This window comes from Anomaloglossus baeobatrachus, chromosome 6 (assembly GCF_048569485.1).
Source record: "Anomaloglossus baeobatrachus isolate aAnoBae1 chromosome 6, aAnoBae1.hap1, whole genome shotgun sequence".
NCBI lineage: Eukaryota > Metazoa > Chordata > Amphibia > Anura > Aromobatidae > Anomaloglossus > Anomaloglossus baeobatrachus.
Genome location: NC_134358.1, coordinates 530,058,741 through 530,085,051, shown reverse-complemented (window position 1 = coordinate 530,085,051; position 26,311 = coordinate 530,058,741). Strand labels below are relative to the sequence as shown.

At 48.9% G+C, this 26,311-nt stretch overlaps 1 protein-coding gene across 4 annotated transcripts in view; it reads left to right on the top strand.

Annotated features, from left to right (window-relative positions):
- KIAA1217 (KIAA1217 ortholog) overlaps positions 1-26,311 on the top strand; it is a 979,280-nt gene that overhangs the window by 586,998 nt on the left and 365,971 nt on the right. The window contains exon 1 of one of the 4 annotated variants that reach the window (XM_075315559.1): positions 5,009-5,079. The exons of the other annotated variants lie outside the window; for them this stretch is intronic. The gene's annotated coding sequence lies outside the window, so the exon portion shown is untranslated. Of the gene's footprint in view, positions 1-5,008; positions 5,080-26,311 lie in introns of those variants that run through there. 4 annotated transcript variants of the gene reach the window in all.

The following is a 26,311-nucleotide window of genomic DNA, read 5'->3' as shown; positions in this document are numbered from 1 at the left end:
CTCTGTAATCAGATCTGCGGCATAGCTTTCCAACCCGCAGTATGTCAATTTATTTTTCTGGTGACACTAGAGTTCTCATTGGGAGAACACAGCGGAAGTCCGCTGTGTCCGTAATCATGATCACGGACGCTGCGTTCTGCGGCACAGAATAACAACATCTCCGCAACAGAAAAACACGCTGCGTTCCGAACGCCAGGAAGCCTGATGGTGGGCACATACCCTATGTCTATGGGGCTGTTCACATCTCCGCGCCTTTTTGCTCTCAGAGTGACCCACATCACGGAGACGGGAGACCTGTACAATTTTGCTAAGAGTCACAAATCAAACTAAAAAGTGCAAGTCTATGGGTTCATGGGAATATCCTAAAGCGGGCTTTACACGCTGCGACATCGCTAATGCGGAGTCGTTGGGGTCACGGAATTGGTGACGCACATCCGGCCGCATTAGCGATGCCGTTGCGTGTGACACCGATAAGCGATTTTGCATCGTTGCAAAAACGTGCAAAATCGCTAATCGGCGACATGGGGGTCCATTCTCAAATCTCGTTACTGCAGCAGTAACGAGGTTGTTCCTCGTTCCTGCGGCAGCACACATCGCTCCATGTGACACCGCAGGAACGAGGAAGCTCACCTTACCTGCCTCCCGGCCGCTATGAGGAAGGAAGGAGGTGGGCGGGATGTTCCGGCCACTCATCTCCGCCCCTCCGCTGCTATTGGGCGGCGGTTCAGTGACGTCGCTGTGACGCCGCACGGACCGCCCCCTTAGAAAGGAGGCGGTTCGCCCGTCACAGCGACGTCGCCGGACAGGTATGTATGTGTGACGGCTGTTGTGCGACACGGGCAGCGATTTGCCCGTGTCGCGCAACAGATGGGGGCGGCTACCCACACTAGCGATATCGGGACCGATATCGCAGTGTGTAAAGTAGCCTTAATTGTATGTGTTTGCTGTCCTTCACACGTTAGTTTTGTGCACGGGCGTGTTAAGAGGGTCCCAAAATCTAGTCTTCAAGAGCCATCAAAGATCATGCTTTCAGGATTTCCTTAGTATTCTACAAGTTTATCATTTCATCACCTGTGCACTAGTAAGGAAATCCAGAAAAGATGACCTATTGGGGGGGATGAGGACTGGAGTTGGGGAACGCTGCCCTAAAACTCCCATACCTGAATGTGAATTTTATATATATATATATATATATATATATATATATATATCTCTTTAGCGATGTCGTTGCGTGTGACACCTATGAGCGATTTTGAATCGTTGCAAAAACGTGCAAAATCGCTAATCGGTGACATCCCCCCTATTCCCAAATATCGTTGCTGCTGCAGTAACTATGTTGTTCCTCGTTCCTGCGGCAGCATACATCACTATGTGTGACACCGCAGGAACGACAAACATCTCCTTACCTGCCTCCACCGGAAAAGGAGGAAGGAAGGAGGTGGGCGGGATGTTACGGCCGCTCATCTACGCCCCTCCGCTTTGTTTGGGCGCCCGCTTAGTGACATCGCTGTGACGCCGAAAGAACCGCCCCCTTAGAAAGGAGACGGTTTGCCGGTCACAGCGACGTCGCTAGGCAGGTAAGTACGTATGACACTGCCATAGTGATAATGTTCGCTACGGCAGCGATCACCACATAATATCAGCCGTACGATGGGGGCGGGTGCTATCGCGCTCGACATCGCCAGTATCGGCTAGCGATGTCGCAGCGTGTAAAGCACCCCTAATGCTCAGTAATGAACCACCCCTTTAATTCTCTGAAAAGCATAAGGCTATGTGCGCACGTTGCATTCTGTACCTCGCAGAAAGGAACGCATCCTCTGGCAGAATTTATCATTGTCAAATTTGGTTTTGACCACAAAAACGCAGGAAATACGCATGCGTTTTTCTAGCGTTTTGACCGCGTTTTACATGCATTTTCAGTGCTTAAATTGAGATGCGTTTTCAATACAAAGACACTACTAAATAAAGTTTGAACATTCAAACAGTAGGAAAAAAAATAAAAAATGTCATACTTTAAATCATACACTGTTAATTTTCAGGAAGAGATTATTGATATTTCATATTTATTTAAAAATTAAATTTAAATTATTATTAGACTCTTTTTTTTTTGGGGTTGGGCTGGATGTGAGGGCAAAAGGAGACCTCTTGACCTCAGTATAATGCCAAAAACGCATGATTTGATTTTGACAAAAAAAGCATGTGTTTTGCATCAAAAATAATGCTAGGATTTTTTATTTAGGATGCGTTTTGATAATTCTCATTGACTTCTATGTTACCAAAACGCTTCCAAAACGCTCAAAACAATTGACATGCTGCTTTTTCAAACGCAGAGATTTTGACAAATTTTTGTCACAAAAAACGCAGCATTTTTGGACGCATAGTGCGCACACAATATGCCTATTTCCCATAGACTTTGCGTGGAAAACAAAACACATGCATTTTGGCATTAAAACCCTGCAGTTCAAAACGCTGCGGAAACGCATTAAAAAACGCAACGTGCGCACACAGCCTTATAAGTCTCCTTCCACCGACATGTCACTCTGATATTACCACCACTTATTAAAACTTACAAATGTTGTAATATCAGAAAACCAAATAAGAACTTATTGAAAGAAATAGAGATTTTTTTTTTTTATAGGAAACATTCCTTTAAAAAGTTGAAAAAATAAAAATCAGCAGACTGTAAAAGTAAGGGTGGAAACACATCTATGCGAGTAAAATCGGTCCGACTGGGCTGAAAAAAACTCGGCTGATTTTAGTTCACGTTAGGTGCGAGTGCAACGCAAGTGCGATGCTATTTCTGAGATTTTACTAGCGTGTGTAATGCGTGTGTAATGCGTATTTTTTACTATGTCATCTGCCATTCAGCGCTGCTACATGGCCGCTGACAGCAGACACAGACAGCCATGTAGCAGAGCTGAATGGCAGATGACAGCAGACAGAGCCGCACTGTCAGAATGAACTCGGGTGAACTTAACCCGATTTCATTGTCATGCTGCGGCTCTGTCTGTGTCGCGCCCTGATTAGCGGTCACCTGTGAAGGACTCACCGGTGACCGCTAATCCCCTGAGTGACTGAAGTTAGCAGCCCTCTCTCATACTCACCGATCCCCGGCGCCGCGCTGCACGGCTTTCTCACTGCTCCGGCGGCTTTTACTATTTTGAAAAAGCCGGCCGCCCATTAAACAATCTCGTATTCCCTGCTTTCCCTGCCCACAGGCGCCTATGATTGGTTGCAGTGAGACACGCCCCCACGCTGAGTGACAGGTGTCACACTGCACCCAATCACAGCAGCCGGTGGGCGTGTCTATACTGTGCAGTGAAATAAATAATTAAATAATTAAAAAAAATGGCGTGCGGTCCCCCCCAATTTTAATACCAGCCAGATAAAGCCATACGGCTGACAGTCCCAGAACTGTCACATATAATGTATGCGGCAATTCTGGGCGGCTGCTGGCTGATATTGTTAGGCTGGGGGGTTCCCCATAACGTGGAGCGCCCCATCCTGAGAATACCAGCCTTCAGCCGTATGGCTTTATCTGGCTGGTATTAAAATTGGGGGGGACCGCACGCCATTTTTTTTAATTATTTAATTATTTATTTCACTGCACAGTATAGACCCGCCCACCGGCTGCTGTGATTGGGTGCAGTGAGACACCTGTCACTCAGCGTGGGGGCGTGTCTCACTGTAACCAATCATAGGCGCCGGTGGGCGGGGAAAGCAGGGAATACGAGATTGTTTAATGAGCGGCCGGCTTTTTCAAAATAGTAAAAGCCGCCGGAGCAGTGTGAACGCCGTGCAGCGCCGGGGATCGGGGATCGGTGAGTATGAGAGAGGGGGGGAAACTGACCGACAGACTGTGAGAGAGGGACAGAGATAGTGACGGACCGACAGAGAGAGAATAGAGACCGAGAGGGAGAGACCGACTGACAGAGAATAGTGATTGACAGACATTGTGAGACATCACTCGTTTCCAGTGTTTTAGGAAACATGCGAGAAATGTATTTAGAAAATCGGATGTCACTAGGATGGTGTGAGTGCCGTCCCGTGACATCCGATTTTTTACACGCTCCCTTAATAGACTTGCATTGGAGAAACTCGCAGTTGAAACTCGCAAAAAAACAGCATGTTGCGATTTTTTTCTCAGTCCGATTTGGACTGAGAAAAAAATCGCAGATGAGAGCTGAATCATTCACTAACATGTGTCCGATTCCAATGCGAGATTTTCTCCCATTGCTCTACTGCGAGAAACTCGCAAGTGAGAAGCAGCCCTAAAAGTGTAATTGTATGCCTTATAAGTCTCCTTCCACCGGCATATCATTCTGATGTTACCACCATTTATAAAAAGTTATAAATGTTTTCATTTGAGAAAACCAAATAAGAACTTATTGGAAGAAGTAAAATATATGTATATTTTTTTTTTTACAGGAAAAAAAAAGTTGAAAAAAATAAAAATCAACATAAAAGTATAATAATAGCGTACAATACAAAGTTGTTTAATAGGAGGAAAAAAAAAAAAAAAAAAAAGAGAAAAACCTGCTGGGGCAGAATAGTGGAAGCCTCCAGAGCTGGCAGCATGTCCTAGTGGCACTGCTCAGCAGATATATGGACATTGTCAGACGGGGAGGGGCAGTAGCGAGAGGGCATTGTTGTAGTGGTGCTCATCAGCCCCCCTCACCAGTGACATGCACACCCAGCCCTGTGAGGACAGAGGCGCTGACAGCTCAGGAAGGAGGATGTGCTAGAAAAAACTATTTTGGAAAAAAAAACAAAAAAAAAACTTTTGAAACTTTTTTTTGTTCTCCTTCCCATTGCCTGTAGTGGTGAGCAGTGGTTTGGCAGGTGGGGTGTAGTCACCATGGAGACGCTGTGATGTCACGCTCGGGGAGAGCATGTCAAGGCAGCAGAAGCAACATGTTGCAGCGGTAGAAAGTCGCACAAGCTGCGAGCAGTCTTCAAGAAAGTGCAGGGGGAGATGGCGCCGGCATTTACCTGACGAGACGGCAGCGGAGTACAAAGGTTCCCCCAGGATCTGGCTTTGGATTGCGACTTTGCAGGACACCTTGTCACCCTCCGCAGGTAAATGCAGACACCCCCCCCCTTTAAGAAATAAGTCACCTATTACAGACAGGTCTTATCCGCCAGATCCTATCTGCAGAGTAGAATGCAGGAGTTAATATTGGATTTCTTCATGCTGATGTGCTAATAGCTTTTTAAATGCTTTCAAGAGGTCAGGTTCAGCAGAGCTGACTTTGTCGGACACAGTAGAGCCGAGTTTGTCATTTGGCTCAAGCCTTGGTTTTGCATAACATGATAGGTAATCCGCATTGGCTTGTGGGTTTATGTGGTGAACATGTTATAATGTGTATTAAGACGTATTGTAGGATTAGTGATGGTGCTCGGTACTCGTAACTAGTGATGAGCGGGCACTACCATGCTCGGGTGCTCGGTACTCGTAACTAGTGATGAGCGGGCACTACCATGCTCGGGTGTTCAGTACTCGTAACTAGTGATGAGCGAGCACTACCATGCTCAGGTGCTCAGTACTGGTAACTAGTGATGAGCGGGCACTACCATGCTCGGGTGCTCAGTACTCGTAACTAGTGATGAGCGGGCACTACCATGCTCAGGTGCTCAGTACTGGTAACTAGTGATGAGCGGGCAACTACCATGCTCGGGTGCTCAATACTCTTAACTAGTGATGAGTGAGCACTACCATGCTCGGGTGCTCTGTACTCGTAACTAGTGATAAGCGGGCACTACCATGCTCAGGTGCTCAGTACTCGTAACTAGTGATGAGCGGACACTACCATGCTCGGGTGCTCAGTACTTGTAACTAGTGAGGAGCGGGCACTACCATGCTCGGGGGCTTAGTACTCATAAATAGTGATAAGCGGGCACTACCATGCTCGGGTGCTCAATACTCGTAACTAGTGATGAGCGGGCACTACCATGCTCGGGGGCTTAGTACTCATAACTAGTGATAAGCGGGCACTACCATGCTCGGGGGCTCAGTACTTGTAACTACTGATGAGCGGGCACTACCATGCTCAGGTGCTCAGTACTGGTAACTAGTGATGAGCAGGCACTACCATGCTCGGGTGCTCGGTACTCATAACTAGTGATGAGCAGGCACTACCATGCTCGGGTGCTCAGTACTCGTAACTAGTGATGAGCAGGCACTACCATGCTCAGGTGCTCCGTACTCATAACTAGTGATGAGCGGGCACTACCATGCTCAGGTGCTCGGTACTCGTAACTAGTGATGAGCAGGCACTACCATGCTCAGGTGCTCCGTACTCATAACTAGTGATGAGCGGGCACTACCATGCTCAGGTGCTCAGTACTCGTAACTAGTGATGAGCGGGCACTACCATGCTCAGGTGCTCAGTACTCGTAACTAGTGATGAGCGGGCACTACCATGCTCGGGGGCTTAGTACTCGTAACTAGTGATGAGCGAGCACTACCATGCTCAGGTGCTCTGTACTCGTAACTAGTGATGAGCGGGCACTACCATGCTCAGGTGCTCAGTACTCGTAACTAGTGATGAGCGGGCACTACCATGCTCGGGTGCTCGGTACTCGTAACTAGTGATGAGCAGGCACTACCATGCTCAGGTGCTCAGTACTCGTAACTAGTGATGAGCGGGCACTACCATGCTCAGGTGCTCTGTACTCGTAACTAGTGATGAGCGGGCACTACCATGCTCAGGTGCTCAGTACTCGTAACTAGTGATGAGCGGGCACTACCATGCTCAGGTGCTCAGTACTCGTAACTAGTGATGAGCGGGCACTACCATGCTCAGGTGCTCGGTACTCGTAACTAGTGATGAGCGGGCACTACCATGCTCAAGTGCTCGGTACTCGTAACTAGTGATGAGCGGGCACTACCATGATCAGGTGCTCGGTACTTGTAACTAGTGATGAGCGGGCACTACCATGCTCGGGTGCTCCGTACTCGTAACTAGTGATAAGCGGGCACTACCATGCTCAGGTGCTCAGTACTCGTAACTAGTGATGAGCGGGCACTACCATGCTCAGGTGCTCAGTACTCGTAACTAGTGATGAGCGGGCACTACCATGCTCAAGTGCTCGGTACTTGTAACTAGTGATGAGCAGGCACTACCATGCTCGGGTGCTCAGTACTTGTAACTAGTGAGGAGTGAGCACTACCATGCTCGGGTGCTCAATACTCGTAACTAGTCATGAGCGGGCACTACCATGCTCGGGGGCTCAGTACTTGTAACTACTGATGAGCGGGCACTACCATGCTCAGGTGCTCAGTACTCGTAACTAGGGATGAGCGGGCACTACCATGCTCGGGTGCTCGGTACTCGTAACTAGTGATGAGCGGGCACTACCATGCTTGGGTGCTCGGTACTCGTAACTAGTGATCAGCGAGCACTACCATGCTCAGGCGCTTGGTACTCGTAACGAACAGTCGGACACTTGGACGGGTGCGACTCATGTACCAAGTAAAATGCAAGATCTGGAAGAATACTCAATTTCCCCATTGACTTCCATTATACTCTGTACTCGAGTCGAGCTCATGCAAGCTCCTGAGCATGGTAGTGCCCGCTCATCACTAATTACGAGTACAGTGCACCTGAGCATGGTAGTGCCCACTCACCACTATTTAGGACCCTTCTTTTTTTTTTTTTTGCATGGCAGCGTGAACCCCTGTAGGATCGCAAACTTAATTTCGTCGCCATGCACAATCAATGCAGCCTCAAAGGGTTAAATGACAAATCCAGCTCTGCTGCTTCTTTTATGCAGTATATATCAATACATGTGAAATGTTTCCATAATGATTAAATGCATTGGCTCTGGATGAAATGTGACCCGTCTGCACGGTGTGCATGTTCATACAAGCCGGTAATTTCATGTAAAAGTAAGAGCTGTCTACAATTAGGCGCTTACAGAGATGTAGCAGAGCCGAGCTACTGTTCCCATAACTAGTAATTTTCTTCCTTAAATTGGAATCTGCTCAATTACAAATTGATACTTTTGCACTAAGGCAGCAGAGCTGACGTTCAGATAGAGGACGCATTAGCTGAGATAGTATTAAAAACTGAACCTCTCAGCTGCAATCGGTAGTGATGTAGCAGAGCTGATTTGCCGTTGTAATAAGTGGCATTGCATGAAGCCTTAGCTGTTTTAATAAAAATGAAAAGCATTTATCTACTCAAGTTTTGACGTTTTGCACAACTCAAATGTATGCATTACTACACGGATCTGCAGGTCGTAACGTTTGAAGTGAGTAGTGATCACAACTCAGCTCTGCTGCACCGTTCTCACATTGGTGATTGTGGGTGATCCGTTGTACCGCTATGTGTGTTGGATGTTATGCACCCTTGGCGATTTAAGTCGTGTGTCCCGATACTTTTCACCATATAGTGTACATGGAGATACAGTTTGCAGGCCGTGTGATGTCTGCGCGGCACTCTGCATGCGCGGCCACCATTATATAAGCCCCTGGTATAGGCACTATGGATGCTTATGGTGATTTATGTCCCATGAATGATTTTTCCAGCATTGGAATTGATTATCTATATTCATGTATTCCTGTTTGTTGCTTAATTGTTTGTATTTGGTGATGTGTGAAAACCAATATTGACGGGTTGAGCTGATGGCCCAATGTGTATGGAGCACCGGCCAACACAGGAGAGATGTCGCTTGCACATGTTTGATTTTGGACTGCCGAATGCATTGTTCTCCGGGAGACAAATGTGAGAACACCGGAGCACCCGGCCAAACAAGATCTGTGTATGGGACAGTCGGCCGACATGGCTGCAGCCGGAGCATCGTTCAGCCATATATTGTTTACAGGCTCGGACTGGCCCACTGGAGAGCCGGGGAATCCTCTGGTGGGCCTTTCTGTAGTAATATGTCACTTCCCCCCAACATAATCAATAGCTGTCACTATACACTTGTTTCACTATGTACAGATAAAGTATCATAATTAATTTTACAAGCTACCCAGTATATTAATATATAGAAGCATAGGTTAAGATTTGTGACTGTAATATTTGCATGTGGTTGATCAGTGGCCCCCTAGAGTCAGTTATTGGTGGGCCACTGCCGCCTCTGTCTGACACTGAATGTGTATGGGGGGCTTTAGTGTCCACAATGCTGATAATGTAAAAAAAAAAATGTAAATTAACAAACAATTTATATTTTTCTCATCATGTCTATGTTAAAAATCTGCAAGATGAGGGAGGTCGGTTGGATTTCTATCGGGAGGTTCAGGGGCGGACATATTAGGCTGGTTTCACACTTGCATCGCGCGGCATCCATCGCATTGCGTTGTGTGACGGATGTAACGGATGCGACGGATCCTGCAAAACAACGGAATCCGTTGTAGCTTTTTTTTTCCCGGAATTTACTCAACTGAGAATGCGCAGTTGTGTAAAGACGGATCTGTCAAATGACGGATTCCGACGGATTCCGCCCCCATAGGCTTCCATTATATAAAAATGATGGACACCGACGGAATCCAGCACTTTGCGTTTTTTACGCTCTGGGAAGCGCAGAAAAATGCTACATGCTGTGTTCTTTCCGCCCGGCGGATGCAACACAGCGTCGGCCGGCGGATGCAACGCAGGGCCATCAGTCGCAATGCGTCGTCCATACAAGTCTATGGATGGAAAGCAGCACACATCCGTTAACAAGTTCTGCTGTTTTCCAAAACGGCGGATTGCGACTGAAGGAAAAAACCGCAAGTGTGAAACTAGCCTTATTGCAACTGTAGACTGTGATCCTCGCGGGCAGGGTCCTCTCTCCTCCTATACCAGTCTGTCTTGTACTGTTAATGATTGTTGTACGTATACCCGCTTTCACTTGTAAAGCGCCATGGAAGAAATGGCGCTATAATAATAAATAATAATAATAATAATAATATGTGCAGTCACACCGGGGCCCGGGAGGTGAGGGGGCCCCATTCCATCTCCGAAGCAGGAGGACTTGTGCATTACGAGCTCTTGGACTGTAAAGGGCCCCTATATCGTTCTTGCACAGGGGCCCCTTCTGTCTGTGCCCCCCGGGGGTGAGGTTGGGTTGAGGCATGTGACCTAGTAATGAAAAGGATGTGAATAATGCAGGAATCATCTCCTCAGCGCTGGTCTGAAAAGGAATTGTGATTACTTGTGAAATTATTAGGTGATGGCATCAAGAATAAAATATGGCTCCTCCAGGTCCAATGTCCCCTTCATACAGGGCTGCATATAAAGAAGGGGCCGGAGCTGAGCAGGAGAAGCCTAGGCCCGTATGACCAGGCTTGGGCCATGAGAAGAAGCAACCATAGGTTGTTAGGGTCGGGGCAAAAGGTGAGGGTCAAAAGAGAGGGGGGGTATATAAAGTAAAAGTGCGGGAAAGCGGGCCATATTGGGGAACACACAGTCAGAGTCCGACCCGTCTACCCAATTTTTCATGGGGAAGGTTCTGTGGTTAGAAGTATATATCTATAATAATTATTTTTTATTTTTTTTGTTGTTGTTTTTTTTGTTGTTTTTTATGTGTAAAGAGAGTGTTATTGGGTGTAGTATGTACAAAAATAATTAAAATGGGAAAACACTAGCTGCACATGGGCGGAGGGAAAACTCTGCACACCTGCCCCCCCCTATATGGCTGGTGTATGTGGGCGGGGCCACGAACTTGCCCAATCAGTGACTTCCAATACGTTTCGGGTCAAGTCCCGGTCCAGAACCGGACTTTATCTAAAGTTCGACTGAACCCACAAAACCCAAACTTCAGCAGATCCGCTCATCTCTAGGGTAAAAATTGATATATTGGGGGATACCTGTCCAGTATTGCTAAAGATAAGTTACGTAGGCGGAATTCCAACACGCAGCTTTCGGGTATGTTGTATTAATCAAACAGCATATACGCGGATACTATATAGCAAGATTGTATGACTGGATCCAAATAGAGCAAGCCTCCTATAGGAGAGGGCGGAAAACAGGAACAAATCTCTATGCAAGCACAATGTCACGGGTGACAGTCATGTGGTTTCTGGCCATAGAAGTTCACAGCGTTTGGCTGCACAGAATGCTCACTGACTTTCCATTGTTCCTGCTGTCAGTACTTATTGGTATAGGTAGCTTTCCTGCTGGATTTATCTCTCTCCCTTTTGGACCCAGCAGGATCTCGCCTTCCACCCAGCTACTGATCATCAGCCTTATCTTGGTGCTTAAATAACCTTCCTTTCTTGGACTGGTGCTGGTGATATTTTCAGTTCATTCAAGTCTTGGTTGCAAGCAGGTGGCTTGCACTGCTCAAAAAGTATTTGGATCCTTTGGAGCCGTCCCCGTTACTGCCAGCCCCAACCATGGTTGATGCTAATTTGGAATTTCAAATAGCTATAAATGTTGACACTCGTTTTCTACGTCATTCCCTTCAATGCTTGGTGCACTGGAGGGGTTACGGACCAGAGGTAAGCATATGGGTCCCAGCATCGGATATTAATATCACAACATTGGATCATTAATTTCATGCGGCCCATCAAGATAGGCCTGATCCTGAAAGTCTGGAGACCACTCATAGAAGGGGGAGGGGTACTGTCAAGGGTGACAGACAGTCATGTAGTTTCTGGTCATAGAAGGTCACAGCGTTTGCCTGTGCATAATGCTCCATGACTTTCCATTGTTCCTGCTGTCAGTATTCATTAGTATAGGGAGCTTTCCTGCTGGATTCATCTCTCTTTTTTGGACCCAGCAGGAGATCGCCTTCCACCCAGCTGCTGATCATCAGCATTATCTTGGTGCTTAAATATCCATTTCTTCCTTGGACTGGTGTTGGTAATATTTTCAGTTCATTCAAGCCTTGGTTGCAAGCAAGTGGCTTGTACTCCTCTGGGGTATCCTTGCTGAAAACTTTGCTGAACTTCTACTGTTGTCATCTGTAGATAGGTTGTTCATGCATTTTCCCTCATGTGCCCTGCTTGTGCATCATCTATAGTGTGTAGTGGGGTTGATGAAGAGCTCATCCCATCTGTTCCCTATTTAGGGTCCAGCACTAGGGATACTTAGGGTCAGGTATCTGGCTCGTCGCATAGGTGCAAAACCTATCTAGGGTGGTGAGGGGTCCCAGGGACCAGCAGTAGGTTTGGTCAGGGGTCACCATCGTCTCTTTCCCTAGGCACAGGGTTTCCCTTCCGTTCACTTGGTTCTTCATCATACCTTGCATGACACACAAATATCCACATAATATAAGGAACAGAATAACAGGAAAATTACTATATGAAAAGGCCAAAATAGCCTAAGGGGAAATCAATAAATAAACTTCAAACAGTATACATTGTATAAAATACCAACACAGAAGAAGCAGATGTGGGTCACATTAGAGAGTAGAAAGTCAGTCCCATCGCACCTGACGTGCGTTTCGCTTAGAAATGCTTCACCCAGGACGAAGTGTAAAGTGTAGGTCGAACCCTGCAATATCAACATTATTCTAATATGTATTGGAGGCATTTTATTTAGAGGGCATGACTTTATTTAGAATTTTTTTTTTTTTTTTTTTTTTGGGGGGGGATAATCACTAAACCTTTATTAAAAATTCTAATACATTACACATACTGACCAGCATTTATAATGTAAAATTCTGGACCCTCAGGTCCCATCCCCAGGATCACTACCAAAAACAGAAAACAGCCTCTTTGATAGGGAATTTAGATTGTGAGCCCCAATGGGAACAGTGTTGCTGATGTATGTAAAGTGCTATAGAATTAATGATGCTGTGTAAATGTTTTTATTATTATTATTATTATTATTATTATTTATTTTCAGCATGATTTTGCTAAACACGAACCTTTGTTTTAATGCATCACTCCAGCTTTTTTTTTTTTTAGTTCACCTCTGGAGTGGTGCTTTAAATGTAAGCCCCCTGCCTCCTGCTTTGTACTCATCTGCCGCTGTCTTCATCTGTTTCCAGTGTCGCTTCAGTTGATCTCCGTCGATTTGTTATCTGCCAGCAGCTCCAGTGTTTCATGAAGCTTGCCGGAGGTCACAACTCAGTACAAGTCTATGGGAGCCTCGTCTATGACTCTCCTAGAGTTAAGTGGGCTTTGCACACTATGACATCGCAGGTGCGATGTCGGTGGGGTCAAATCGAAAGTGACGCACATCCGGCGTCGCAGTCGATATCATAGTGTGTAAATCCTTTTTGATACAATTAACGAGCGCAAAAGCGTCGTTATCGTATCATCGGTGTAGTGTCCGACATTTCCATAATTTGGCAGCTGTGACAGGTACGATGTTGTTCCTCGTTCCTGCGGCAGCACACATCGCTGTGTATGAAGCCGCAGGAGCGGGGAACATCTCCTACCTGCGTCACCGCGTCTAACGCCCCGCTCATCTCCGCCCCCCCGCTTCTATTGGCCACTTGCCGTGTGACGTCGCTATGACGCCGCACGACCCGCCCCCTAATAAGGAGGCGGGTCGCCGGCCAGAGCGACGTCGCAAGGCAGGTGAGTGCATGTGAAACTGCCGTAGCGATAATGTTCGCTACGGCAGCTATCACAAGAGATCGCATGTGCGACGGGGGCGGGGACTATCGCGCTCGACATCGCAGCATCGGCTTGCGATGTCGCAGCGTGCAAAGTACCCCTTACACTGAGATCTTGAGATGTAGCTTTTGATTTTCGGCCAGTCAGAAGTTACAGGCAAAAGATGGCGCCATAGGACTGGAGCAGCGCCAAAAATGTATGGAAATGCCGGAGTATGAGTATAAGAACATGGGCAGGGGTTTTAGATTTAAAGCTCCACTCCAGCTCTGAAAAAATAACAACATTGGAGCAGTGCTGTAAAGGTCCAGTTCCCAATATTGTCTGAGCACAATCGGGACTCTGTGCAAACACAGAGGTTTGAACGACGCATCTTGGTGTATGCCGGGATGGGAACATCGGGGGATCATCCCAGGGTATGCCGGGATGGGAACATCGGGGGATCATCCCGGTGTATGCCGGGATGGGAACATTGGGGGATTATCCCGGTGTATGGCGGGATGGGAACATCGGGGGACCCTCCCGGTGTATGCCGGGATGGGAACATTGGGGGATTATGCCGGTGTATGCCGTGATGGGAATATCGGGGGACCCTCCCGGTGTATGTTGGGATGGGAACATCGGGGGACCCTCCCGGGGTATGCCGGGATGGGAACATCGGGGGATCATCCCAGGGTATGCCGGGATGGGAACATTGGGGGATTATCCCGGTGTATGTCGGGATGGGAACATTGGGGGATTATCCCGGTGTATGCCGGGATGGGAACATTGGGGGATTATCCCGGTGTATGCCGGGATGGGAACATCTGGAGACCCTCCCGGTGTATGCCATGATGGGAATATCGGGGGACCCTCCCGGTGTATGCCGGGATGGGAACATTGGGGGACCCTCCTGGTGTATGCCAGGATGGGAACATCGGGGGATCCTCCGGGGTATGCCGGGATGGGAACATCTGGGGACCCTCCCGGTGTATGCCGGGATGGGAACATCGGGGGATCCTCCCGGTGTATGCCGGGATGGGAACATCGGGGGATCCTCCGGGGTATGTCGGGATGGGAACATCGGGGGATCCTCCGGGGTATGCCGGGATGGGAACATCGGGGGACCCTCCCGGTGTATGCCGGGATGGGAACATCGGGGGATCCTCCGGGGTATGTCGGGATGGGAACATCGGGGGATCCTCCGGGGTATGTCGGGATGGGAACATCGGGGGATCCTCCGGGGTATGCCGGGATGGGAACATCGGGGGACCCTCCCGGTGTATGTCTCTGACGTAGACTCAGATGTGACTCTTGTGATTGTCGCTATTCTGCTTACACATTATGAAAAAAAAAAACCCCTGGAGTAAAATAACTCTTCTGTGGAAACTCATTATCACAGCTATACGGCTGATACTGATAATGGCCGTTAAGCCTATGGGTACAGAAGACAAGTTCTCTCATGTGTGGTATGAAGACCAGTCCATTTTCCCATCTTACACTTTGTCTAATGATCTAGCGATACTTCACAGGACGGATTATAAATGGATATAAACAAGCTGAAAGCTTTCTTTTCTTTTTTTTGGAGGCCGGCAGAATATTGTATCATCTCACAAATAGCAGATAACAGCCGCACGGACAGCGCCGCGCTCATTAAAGGGCATTTCCCAAACATAATGATTGGGAAATGTACGACCTTGAAGTGTCCCCATGTGGATCATATGCAGTTATCTTTGTCTTGTAACTGTTACAATAGCTGAATTCTTGTGTATGGTTATATTCTTCTCACTGCTCCTTCTGTTCTGTATTATTCATTCATTACATCTAGAAATGTGTTCACAAATCCACAAAAATGTAATATTAGGTTAATCTGGCTACAATGCCAACCACCAAACTGCTGTGCCCCAAGGCCCCTTGTCCAAAGACAACAGTATTATAGATGGCACATCTTAGTTTGGAAAACCCGTGTCATGTGGTAAATGGAGACAGGACAGGGGCCCCTAGGCTGGCCCTAAGACTTGTGACCCTGCACTGTCCCTTATCTTGAAGGTAGGTTTAATGGTAGGAAGGTTTGAGCCCCCAGCGTGACCCTTAGTACGCTGCGACATCGCTACCGATAGATCGTCGGGGTCACATCGTTAGTGACGTACATCCGGCGCCGGTAGCGACATCACAGCGTGTGACACTAATGAGCGACGATCAACAATTGCAAAATCGTTCAAAAACAGTGATCTTTAACACATCGTTCATTTCCTTAATATCGCTGCAGCCACCGGTACGATGTTGTTTGTCGTTCCTGCGGCATCACACATCGCTATGTGTGACACCGCAGGAGCGACGAACATCTCCTTACCTGCGTCCACCGGCAATGAGGAAGGAAGGAGGTGGGCGGGATGTTACGTCCCACTCATCACCGCCCCTCTGCTTCTATTGGCCGGCCGCTTAGTGACGCCGCTATGATGCCAAACGCTCCTCCCCCTTGAGGGAGGGATTGTTCGCCGGTCACAGCGACGTCGCTGACCAGGTATTTGCGTGTGATGCTGCCGTAGCGATAATGTTCGTTCCGGCAGCGAGCACCAGATGTCGCACGAGCGACGGGGGCGGGAGCTATCGCGCTCAACATCGCTAGCAAACGCTAGCGATGTCGCAGCGTGTAAAGTACCCTTAACTCCTGTACGGACTCTGATGTTACTCCCCCTCTCCCACACCCTCGGGGCGGGCTGGAAAACACAAAAACCAAACCCCACAAAATGACACGAACAAGGGAGAACTGAACCTTGTACACACAGCACTCAAAACACACAGTATGTGTACTGGGGAGTAACAAAGACGGGGAGGACGTAACGCACAACAGGGGAACACTCACACCACTCAGAAGCGCAGCACGGATCACCATACACAGGAAGAGCACAAAGACCGGGATCGCTGGAGTAAAAACTGAAGCTATCATCGTCACCTCATGGAGGTAGGCAGTGCCTTAAATAGGGAAGTGACAGCTGCACTTGGCAATTAGCAACCTGAGCACTTAGGTCCTACTTAGCAGCCTGCATGAATTAACTCCTGCAGAGCTGAAGACCAGTGAACCTGAACCAGCCGATGCCCGGCTCTGGCTGAACAATGCAGAAGTGTTACACAGCAGTGTGCAGGTGTGTGCAGAGCTGAACATCGCCTGATACCCCGCTACAGATTTGGCATTGGTGGTCCTAGATGCTTTTATACTACTCTGCACTATGCTTCAGACTCCTATCCATGGCTGTATTATGAGTTTATGTTGTATGGATTTGTAAAATGTAACCATAGAAGTCCATACACGCCTTCAATCCTAAAACCATTTTCAGGTTACTCTGGGAAATTTGGTGGCCTTCAAGTTCTGCCATAGTTCAGACCTAACCTGAATTTTGTAGAGTAACTGTCTTTGATATTTTGTATATTTGGGCCCATAGTCTGCTTCCATATGTCTCCTATTTCATATGGAATTTTTTTCTTACAGATTCATGGAAAATCTGTGAATTTATGGAATGTTCAACTGAATGCTGTATTTCTGCACCTTAACATTTTTTCTCAAGAATAAGGGATCACTGGGGTACCACTATGGGAGCACTTACAATCCTGAAATCAGGGATTTGTAACTCGGGCTCGGCAGAGCCCCCCATGTTGAATGGAGTGACGGTGTGCTCGGCTTTCTCTGGCAGTCCCATAGACATTGAATGGATTGGAGATTAGGCTTGGACATCTCGGCTTTATTCAACTCGGAGCTCTACACCGTGTGCAGAATTATTAGGCAAGTTGTATTTTAGAGGATTTTTTTTATTATTGATCAACAACTATGTTCTCAATCAACCCAAAAGACTCATAAATATCAAAGCTTAATATTTTTGGCAGTTAGAGTGGGGTTTTTTTAGATTTGGCTATCTTAGGAGGATATCTGTTTGTGCAGGTAACAATTACTGTGCAGAATTATTAAGCAACTTAACAAACCAATATAACTGCACAAAATTTAGAAATAAACATTTCTGACATGCAAAAACAAAACCCAAAAAAATCAGTGACCAATATAGCCACCTCTTTCTGATGACACTCAGCAGCCGACCATCCATAGAGTCTGTCAGTTGCTTGATCTGTTTATGCTCAACATTGCATGCAGCAGCCACCACAGCCTCCAGACACTGTTCCGAGAGGTGTACTGTTTTCCCTCCCTGTAGATCTCACATTTTATGAGGGACCACAGGTTCTCTATGGGGTTCAGATCAGGTGAACAAGGGGGCCATGTCATTATTTTTTCATCTTTTAGACCTTTACTGGCCAGCCACGCTGTTGAGTAGTTGGATGCATGTGATGGAGTATTGCCCTGCAGGAAAATCATGTTTTTCTTGAACGATATGACTTCTTCCTGTACCACTGCTTGAAGAAGTTGTCTTCCAGAAACTGGCAGTATAAAATATGAGGATAAGGCTCTGTGTCACTGAAACACGGGTGCTCAGGAGAAAATAGTATCAAAATTCCAAGGGAGAACTCCGGCACACTGTTTACCCCTTTAAGAGACAATCCAGTTGCGTGTATCAAACATTTCTTTACTGATCAAATTTTTTCTGGATAGATGGTACATGTGTTTGTCCAAACAATCAATTGACGTTTCGTCCTTCGGGCCTTCGTCAGATTGGACTATTATCACACGTAACGCGTCAATAATCAATTGACATGTATTCCATAATGAGGGTAACGAGGGTATTAATCGTCAGGAGGACCCCTGATCCTGGAAAGGGTAATGTTCTAAATGTCTCTCCTCGGGGAATGCAGACTTTTATTCTATATTGCCGTGATGTCCGGCAGACAGTCAGGCAGGGTAAATTCTGAGAAAGGATTATATTTTCACATCCCCTTTTGTCATATAATCTCGTTGGAGTAAATGGTCATGTCAAAAAGGCACCAAACGTGGTGTAACAGCAATGGGCGATACGTCCGGCAGTACCGGGTATGGGGTACCAGAAGAAGCTTGATGTGGAGCGTGCCTGTGTGATCCCTGCAGTGTTAAGGGGGCTTTACACGCTGCGACATCGCTAACGATATATCGTCGGGGTCACGTCGTTAGTGACACACATCCGGCGCCGTTAACGACATCGCAGCGTGGGACACCAAGAAGCAACGATCAACGATCGCAAAAACGTGAAAAATCGTTGATCGTTGACACGTCGCTCCTTTCCATAATATCGTTGGTGGTGCATGCCGCTGGTGGTTCGTCGTTCCTGCGGCGTCACACATCGCTGTGTGTGACACCTCAGGAACGATGAACATCTCCTTACCTGCGTCCACCGGCTATGCGGAAGGAAGGAGGTGGGCGGCATGTTCCGGCCGCTCATCTCCGCCCCTCCTCTTCTATTGGGCGGCCGGTTAGTGACGCCGCTGTGACGCCGAACGCACCTCCCCCTTGAAGGAGATATTGTTCGGCGGTCACAGCGACGTCGCTAACCAGGTATGTGCGTGTGACGCTGCCGTAACGATAATGTTCGCTACGGCAGCGATCACCAAATTTCGCACAAACGACGGGAGCGGGTGCTATCGCTAGCGATGTCGCAGCGTGTAAAGCGGCCTTTAGTCTTAATAAAACCAATCTATATAGTATATTTTCTCATTTGTGAATTGTATAGAAAAGCTGTTTTATTGCATATGAAAAGGGGGGCTCCTCAGTGCACCTTTGGCATGGCCAGGGGCTCAGTGCATCATTCCTTCCCGTGAATCAACATGCCGTGCACCTCCCCTTAGCTTGATTGACAGCACTCGCTTTCCCAGAATGAGCGCAGTCTCAATTGAATTCCAAGCCTTACAAATCCGCACTGACAATGCAGGAACCCAGCGAGCGCACACTGTCAGTGCAGACACGCCCTCGTCCCTCTCCCATGTCTGCTTGCTCCTGTGTGATCCTGTTTGTAGTGAGCGGGCACTGGAGAAAAGAGAGGGATTAAAGTGCACGTGTGTGTGTGTGTGTGTGTGTGCGCTCACTTCCTGATCTCCTGCAGTGTCAGTGCGCTTGTGCAGAGTTGGGGATTCATGACTTGAGGAATATGTGACTATTTGACCCATTAAATCATAACCTGACTAATACCCACCCCTCATCTAATGAATAAAGAAAAAAGACTCCGCACCGCGAGACGTTGGATATAATGGCCACAGCAGATCTGTTTCTTGACCAAAAACATCATATAACATGAACATCATAAATTGTCCTCCTTGATTACCGGGAAAACTAGAAAGGAGGGGGAGATTGAAGGCTCCACAGGTTCCAACCAGTTACTTTACCACAGAGCTCCTCCACTCTGGCTCCAGCCGCACTGCCTCGGCTCGGGGGCACCAGCTGAATGTTGCCCCCATACCCAGCTGTCCTGCTGAGACCTAGCCCAGTAGGGACTCGCTTAGCATTCTGCCAGAATCTATGGGATTTTGCCATTCCTGCACTGGGCTTCCACCATCCTTCAGAGCAGCCATCCTCCTTCAAACCCCCCTTCCTTTCCACTGACTGTCGTGACAAAATTGGATATCAAAACACTTTATGCCAAACTAAAACCAAGCCATAAAGCAGATGGGTGGGATGTCCGGTGTCACCGCTGTCTCTTTGCATTTTGAGACTAGTGACAGATTCAGGACTTGAGTCATTTTCATTGTTGAGTCTCAACATTAAGGGTATGTGCGCACGTTGCTTTTTACCTGCTTTTTACCTGCTTTTTTGCTGCTTTTTCTTCTGCGCTGTTTAATGCCAAAATGGATGTGTTCTTCTATTCAAGCAAAGTCTATGGGAATTTGGGTTTCTTGTTCACACTATGTTGTTCAAAATGCTGTCTTTTTGAGGCAGAACTTTGGTCAAAAACTCAGCTTTTCAAAAAAGCAACATGTCAATTGTTTTTGCCATTTGGGTTTTGCACTGCAAAGCTGAGTTTTTGACCAAAGTTCTGCCACAAAAAGGCAGCATTTTGAACAACATAGTGTGAACAAGAAACCCAAATTCCCATAGACTTTGCTTGAATAGAAGAACACATCCATTTTGGCATTAAACAGCGCAGAAGAAAAAGCAGCAAAAAAGCAGGTAAAAAGCAGGTAAAAAGCAACGTGCGCACATACCCTAAACGTGTTTTCTTTTCCTTTGGCAGTCGTAGGGTTAATGACAATATTCCTTGCCAGCAAGCAGGCTAATTACCAGCTGAGGTCTTTCCGTTTTAGACCACTCCCAGTGCCTATATATTATCAGCAGAGGGTGCCGGTTATTTTTTGCATATGGATGATGGTCCTGGAGGTGGAAGGAGCTGCTGAAACCCTGTGCTGAAGTTGCTTTGGTGGCTGCGGGCTTGGTGCTGCCTGCAGCAGTCTGTTGTAATGTTTTCCCCATATGTCTTCCTTCCCCGGTGTGTTGTTCTAGTGCAGCAGTGGGGCTAGCATCCCACTCACTAGCCAGGGAATATTGTAGGGTCTTTTCAGGGCTTCAGGTTCCTGCTTGGCGACAGGTGAGGAACCTGTATAGAGACTGGTTAGGAATGTAGGGTACAGCGGCAGGTAAGTGTACATCTTCCCTCTCTCTAGTTTTAGGACCCTCCGTTGTTAAAGTGTCCCCGGTATACCCCTTGTTTGTCATGGTGTAACCTCTGTTGTTGTGTGTTTTGGCCCACTCCAGACTGTCCCTAGTTTGCGCCATGACATCCGGTCCCAAATCACCACCAGAGAATGGAAGTCCCCCTGATGACCCCTACTTTTATTCCTCCCACAAAGGGCGCTCCTCCCACCAATCACCTAAGCCCCATAGACCCATCCATCCTCTTAACCTTACCGTAAACTATCTGTTCTGACCAGAGCTTAACAATTAACCCCTTACTTCCTTATATTGAGGCCTAGCAACCATCCCCAGCCATGATGCCCTCACTTGAACCCCGGTGGGGTACATATGACGGGCCAATTCTATTCAAAAGGCAGTCTCTCTGGGCAAACGAGTGCTGTCATTCAAGCTAACGGGAGGAGCACGGCATGTTGATTGGGGAATGTAACGGTGCCCTGAGGTAAGGGTGTACAAAACAGCCCTCATTTACATGTGCAGGTACCATGTTATCCGACATGCCCCCTCCTCCTGTGATTGTGTGACGCCATGGCAAAACCAGGTAGTCACAGGGTTAATCCTCCTTGGTAATCTGATCCCACACTGGTACAGTTCTGCAGACACACCCCTCCCCCCAGTGTAGGAGCTAAACTAAGCAGCAGGGGAAGGGCTGGAATAGTGTGTGAGAGGAGAGGGAACAGAGCAGACTGGCATGTGAAAGTTCCCGGCTGCTGTGAAAGAGGGAAGCATGAGGAAGGGACCTGAGGTGACCGGGGCAGGGTAGTGGCTCGCCGGTACCAAGAGAGGGCCCGGATCACTGTAGGGGAGTGGGCTCCCCGTTCCTGGATGAGGAGGAGGAGAGAGAGAGAGTAGAGAACGAGGAAGGAGACAAATGTTTCTAGCTGCAGAGCAAGAAAAGGGGCCTGCTGTACCGCAGGTGTGATCCGAATAACACCCGCCGAGGACTTACGGACACCGGCAATTCCTGGTTAATTCCTGACTCTGTGTGAGTTTCTTGCAAAGCGAACTGTGAGTAACAACATCCCCCGGTCCAACCGGGGGCACGGCTCTCAGGCGGTTGCCTTCTCCTCCCTGCACCAACCACCTTAACGGGGTCCCGGGACACCAATACCCTACCCGTGGAGGGAAATCACCACCTTGCTGCCCACCACCATCCCCGGGATCCTTTAACCGTCAGCGGCAGTGCTCCGTTACCTCACCGCACACCACGGGTGGCGTCACGGACAATCAGAACTTTATCCAAAATCTAATCCTCATTTTCACTCGTGAGCGAGGAGCGCTGCTCGAGCCCCGGGTCCGGCCCCACTCGAGCCACCAAGGAGAAGGTACCGGACCCGAGCGTGATCCCCCGAGCAGCCCCCGCGACGGAGGACTGGCCCCCGCCCGCGACAACTGACACCTCACTATCCTTGTTCATAGTCTATAGAGAGTCTGGTGTGGGGCAGTTGCAGCTGTCTCAGCTCTGCTAGGTGGCCAAATCTACAACCTCTGATTATATCAGAACGGCTGCACCCAGTAATCGAAGTGATACATCGTTGGATTCAGGATTTCTTTGCCTATATCATTCTGTTCTCAGATGAGGTAGTAAAAATCTGCTGACAGATTCCCTTTAAGGATTGATTAGGCCCAGCCTGAGCCTTAACAATATGACTATTACACATCCACCTCCTGAATTAACACTTAAACACACAATGGAGCACTGATGTCGGTCCTGGGCACAATTCTCACCTCCAAGAACATTTTGTCAGGGTTATTTCTATATATTTTGTCATTAGAACATTTGAGACATTTACAGTTTCCTACATCTGAAATCTTTCTGTACAAGATGAAACCATTGTAGCACAATGTGGCGGTTCTGTCATTTTTCAGTGCATGGAAAACCCAGAATGCTTTGCACATTTTATTACTTTGAAAATCTCCATAGGGCGCATATAGACCACACTGTGGAATTATTGGCCGCGCAGCCTGCGGAGGACCTCTGCCACCTCGTCCCCGCAGCTTCTCTTGTACGTCTCTGTACTCTCTACATTAATTGAGAGGTGGGCGCCATCATTGATCCGAAAACCCCTGTCAGATCTAGGGCTAACATAATACATTCCACCTTTATACCAGTACCTTATACATGAAATAATTTATGCTCTTTTCACATTGCATTTTGCCATGCCTGTCTGAAGCATACATCCGTCAAAATCCACCGAAGGAGGACGCTGTACGGCAGATATGAGCAGCCTTTTTTCTGCCAAGGGCCATTTGCATATTTATATGATCATTCACAGCCATACAAAATTATCAACGTAAAAATTATCCTACTACGAGGGGCTGCTGATAAGTCTTTGGCTTTGTGATCTTTTTTTGTTTCTATGGCAACGAATGTCACATCACTTGAAAGCCTTATGTAGGTAATATATGTTTTCAAAATTTTGTGTTTGTTGCTTATGGCAACAGTGTTCTACGCACGCGGGAAAACAAATGCAATATTCACCGTAACTGAGAGCAGAGGGTGATAAAATTCGTGAAGGATATTCATAGTGATATGTCGCAGACATTGGGGGATCAATGCCCTTCATATTCCACACTTAAGAACTGGGTTGCTGTCGCGGGCGGAGGAGGGGACGCTGCGCTCACCCACTGCTCGGGTTCGGCTGCTGCTGCTCGGTGGTGGCTCGAGCGGTGGACCGGATCCCGGGGTCTCGAGCGGCGTTCCTCGCCCGTGAGTGAAAGGGGGAATTGGTGTGCGGTTTGGGGGGATATTGTCCGTGACACTGTCGCGGGCGGGGAGGAGGGTGTCAGCACACTACGCTCACCCCTTCTGCTCGGGTCCGGCGGCTGCTGCTCAGTGGTGGCTCGAGCGGTGGGCCGGATCCCGGGGGTTTCTCGAGCGGCACTCCTCGCCCGTGAGTGAAAGGGGGTTGTTGGGTGAGGGGATAGTTTATTGTCCGTGACGCCACCCACGGTTGTGGTGATTTCACCACCGCTGCTCAATATGGGGATCCCGGGGATGGTGATGCGGAGCAGCCAGGTGTTGTGTTGCCCCTCCGTGGGTAGGGGTTGGTGATCCCGGGGCCCGGTGATGGCTTGGGAGGTGCTGGGCCTGGTGGGCGCAGGGACGCGGGGGCAGCGCTGTGCCTTGCGGCACTGTGGTACTCACTCAGCCTGAGACGTTGACACAGTTTTTACGGTAAACCAAACGGCTGGTAAGACGGTCCCACGGACGGCTGCACTTGCTCTCCCAGTAGGTGACGGTGATGTCCCTCTTCCTAGCACCTTTGTGTACTTGTTGGTTGCGATGGGTCCCCACCGGTAACCCGCTCCCCGGCTTCAAGCTGGACCGGAGGAGCTCTACTCTTTGCCCGCAGGCGCTGGCCCTGAGAAACTGGTGCCTTGGCGGTGGCGGCGTCTCTCTTACACTGGCTGGGCTGTTGCCTTCAATCGGGACTTGGTTGTTGGGGGATCTACGTCCCCTTCACTGACGGATTTGGCAAATTCTGGCGACTCCTAGCCTTGCCGGGGTCCGAGAGGCCCCTGCCCTGGTGCTGACTGTCCTTCGGAACACTGCTCCAGACCGCCGGGCACACAGCCTCCGGGGTCCTTCCAGGAACTTCCAAACGGTCCCCCTCCAGACAGTCACCGCCATTGCTGACCTTGCTGACCTGTCCTGCACACAGCTGGACTACTTCAGGCTTTTGCACACTCCTTCTGTTCTGTCACCACTCTTGCTTTCCTCCTTTACTACTTTTCTTCCTTCACTTTCACTTAGCTGTTTACTCCTTTCTAGCCCTCAGCTAGACTTCACTCTTGCCCTGCCTGGGCTCAACTCCAGCTCTTCCCTGAGCTGACTGCCTGGTTTTTCCCGCCTCCAGAGCTGTGATCTCCTCGGTGGGCGGAGCCAACCGCCTGGCCCACCCCTTGGTGTGAATCATCAGCCTCTGGAGGAAGGCAACAAGGATTTTTGTTTAGCTTTGGTGTTCCTAACTGGGATGTAGGGTGTGGTGGTGTGTGACCTGTGTCCCCTGGCTTGCCCAGGGCGACACAACACCACCCACGGTTGTGGTGAGGTTGTGACACCACCGCTGCTCTGGACGGGTATCCCGGGAGCGATGACAGGGAGCAGCTTGGATGTTGGTTCTCCCCTCCGTGGGTAGGGGGTTGGTTGTCCCGGGGCCCCGGTGAGGGTTTTAGGGATGGCAGGCGGGTTACGGGGCCTGGTGAGGTGCAGGGTCGCGGGGGCAGCGCTGTGCCGCACGGCACGGTGGTACTCACTCAGCCAGTAATTCACACAGAGTCTCTGGTCAAACAAACGGCTGGATGGACGGGTCCCACAGGCGGCTGCGGTTGTTCTCCTCCCGGCAGGTTGATGGTGACTGCCTTTCCCTGCCTGTGTTGTGTTTACGGTTCCAATGGCTTCCCACCGGTAACCCGCTCCCCAGCTTGGATGGATGCTGAGGGAGCCCCTTTTGCCCGCAGGCTCTGGCCCTGGGAACTGTAGCCTTGGCGGTGACTGTGTTTCCCTCTACGGTGTGAGCTGTCGCCTTCAATCGGGTCTTGGCTGCTGGGAAACCCCGGAGGTTCCCTTCGCTAACGGATTTGACCGGTTTTACGGCGACTCCTAGCCTGGTCGGGGTCCGTAGGCCCTGCCGGATGGTGCTGGCTTCTCTTCACTCCCCGATCCGGTACCGGCAGGCCACCGCCCGTCCCCGGTCCGTACGGTTCACTCCAATCAGCCTCTTCTGCAGACGGTCACCACCGTCTGCCAACCTTGCTGAGTGCCCGGGCCACACACCCAGACACGGTCAGTCTCCTCTGTTACCACTTCACTCTCCTAAACTGATCTGAAAACTTTTCCCGCCTCCAGGACTGTGAACTCCTCGGTGGGCGGGACCAACCGCCTGGCCCACCCCCTGGTGTGGACATCAGCCCCTGGAGGAAGGCAACAAGGATTTGTGTTTGGCTTCGGTGTGTCTAACCGGGGTGTAGGGTGTGTTGGTGTAGTACCCGTGACGACCTGGCTTGTCCAGGGCGCCACATTGCCAAATTTAAAACGGGCCACTTCAGCCCCAATGATGAGGAACGTCCTGGACGACCGAGAGTGGTGGTTGTTCCGGAGATCGTCGATGCTGTGTACAACCTCATACTGGAGAATCCACGAATTTCAGCTAAAGCAATAGCAGACATCATGGGGATTTCCCGTGAACGTGTTTGTGTCATTATCCATGAACATTTGGACATGAGGAAGCTTCTGC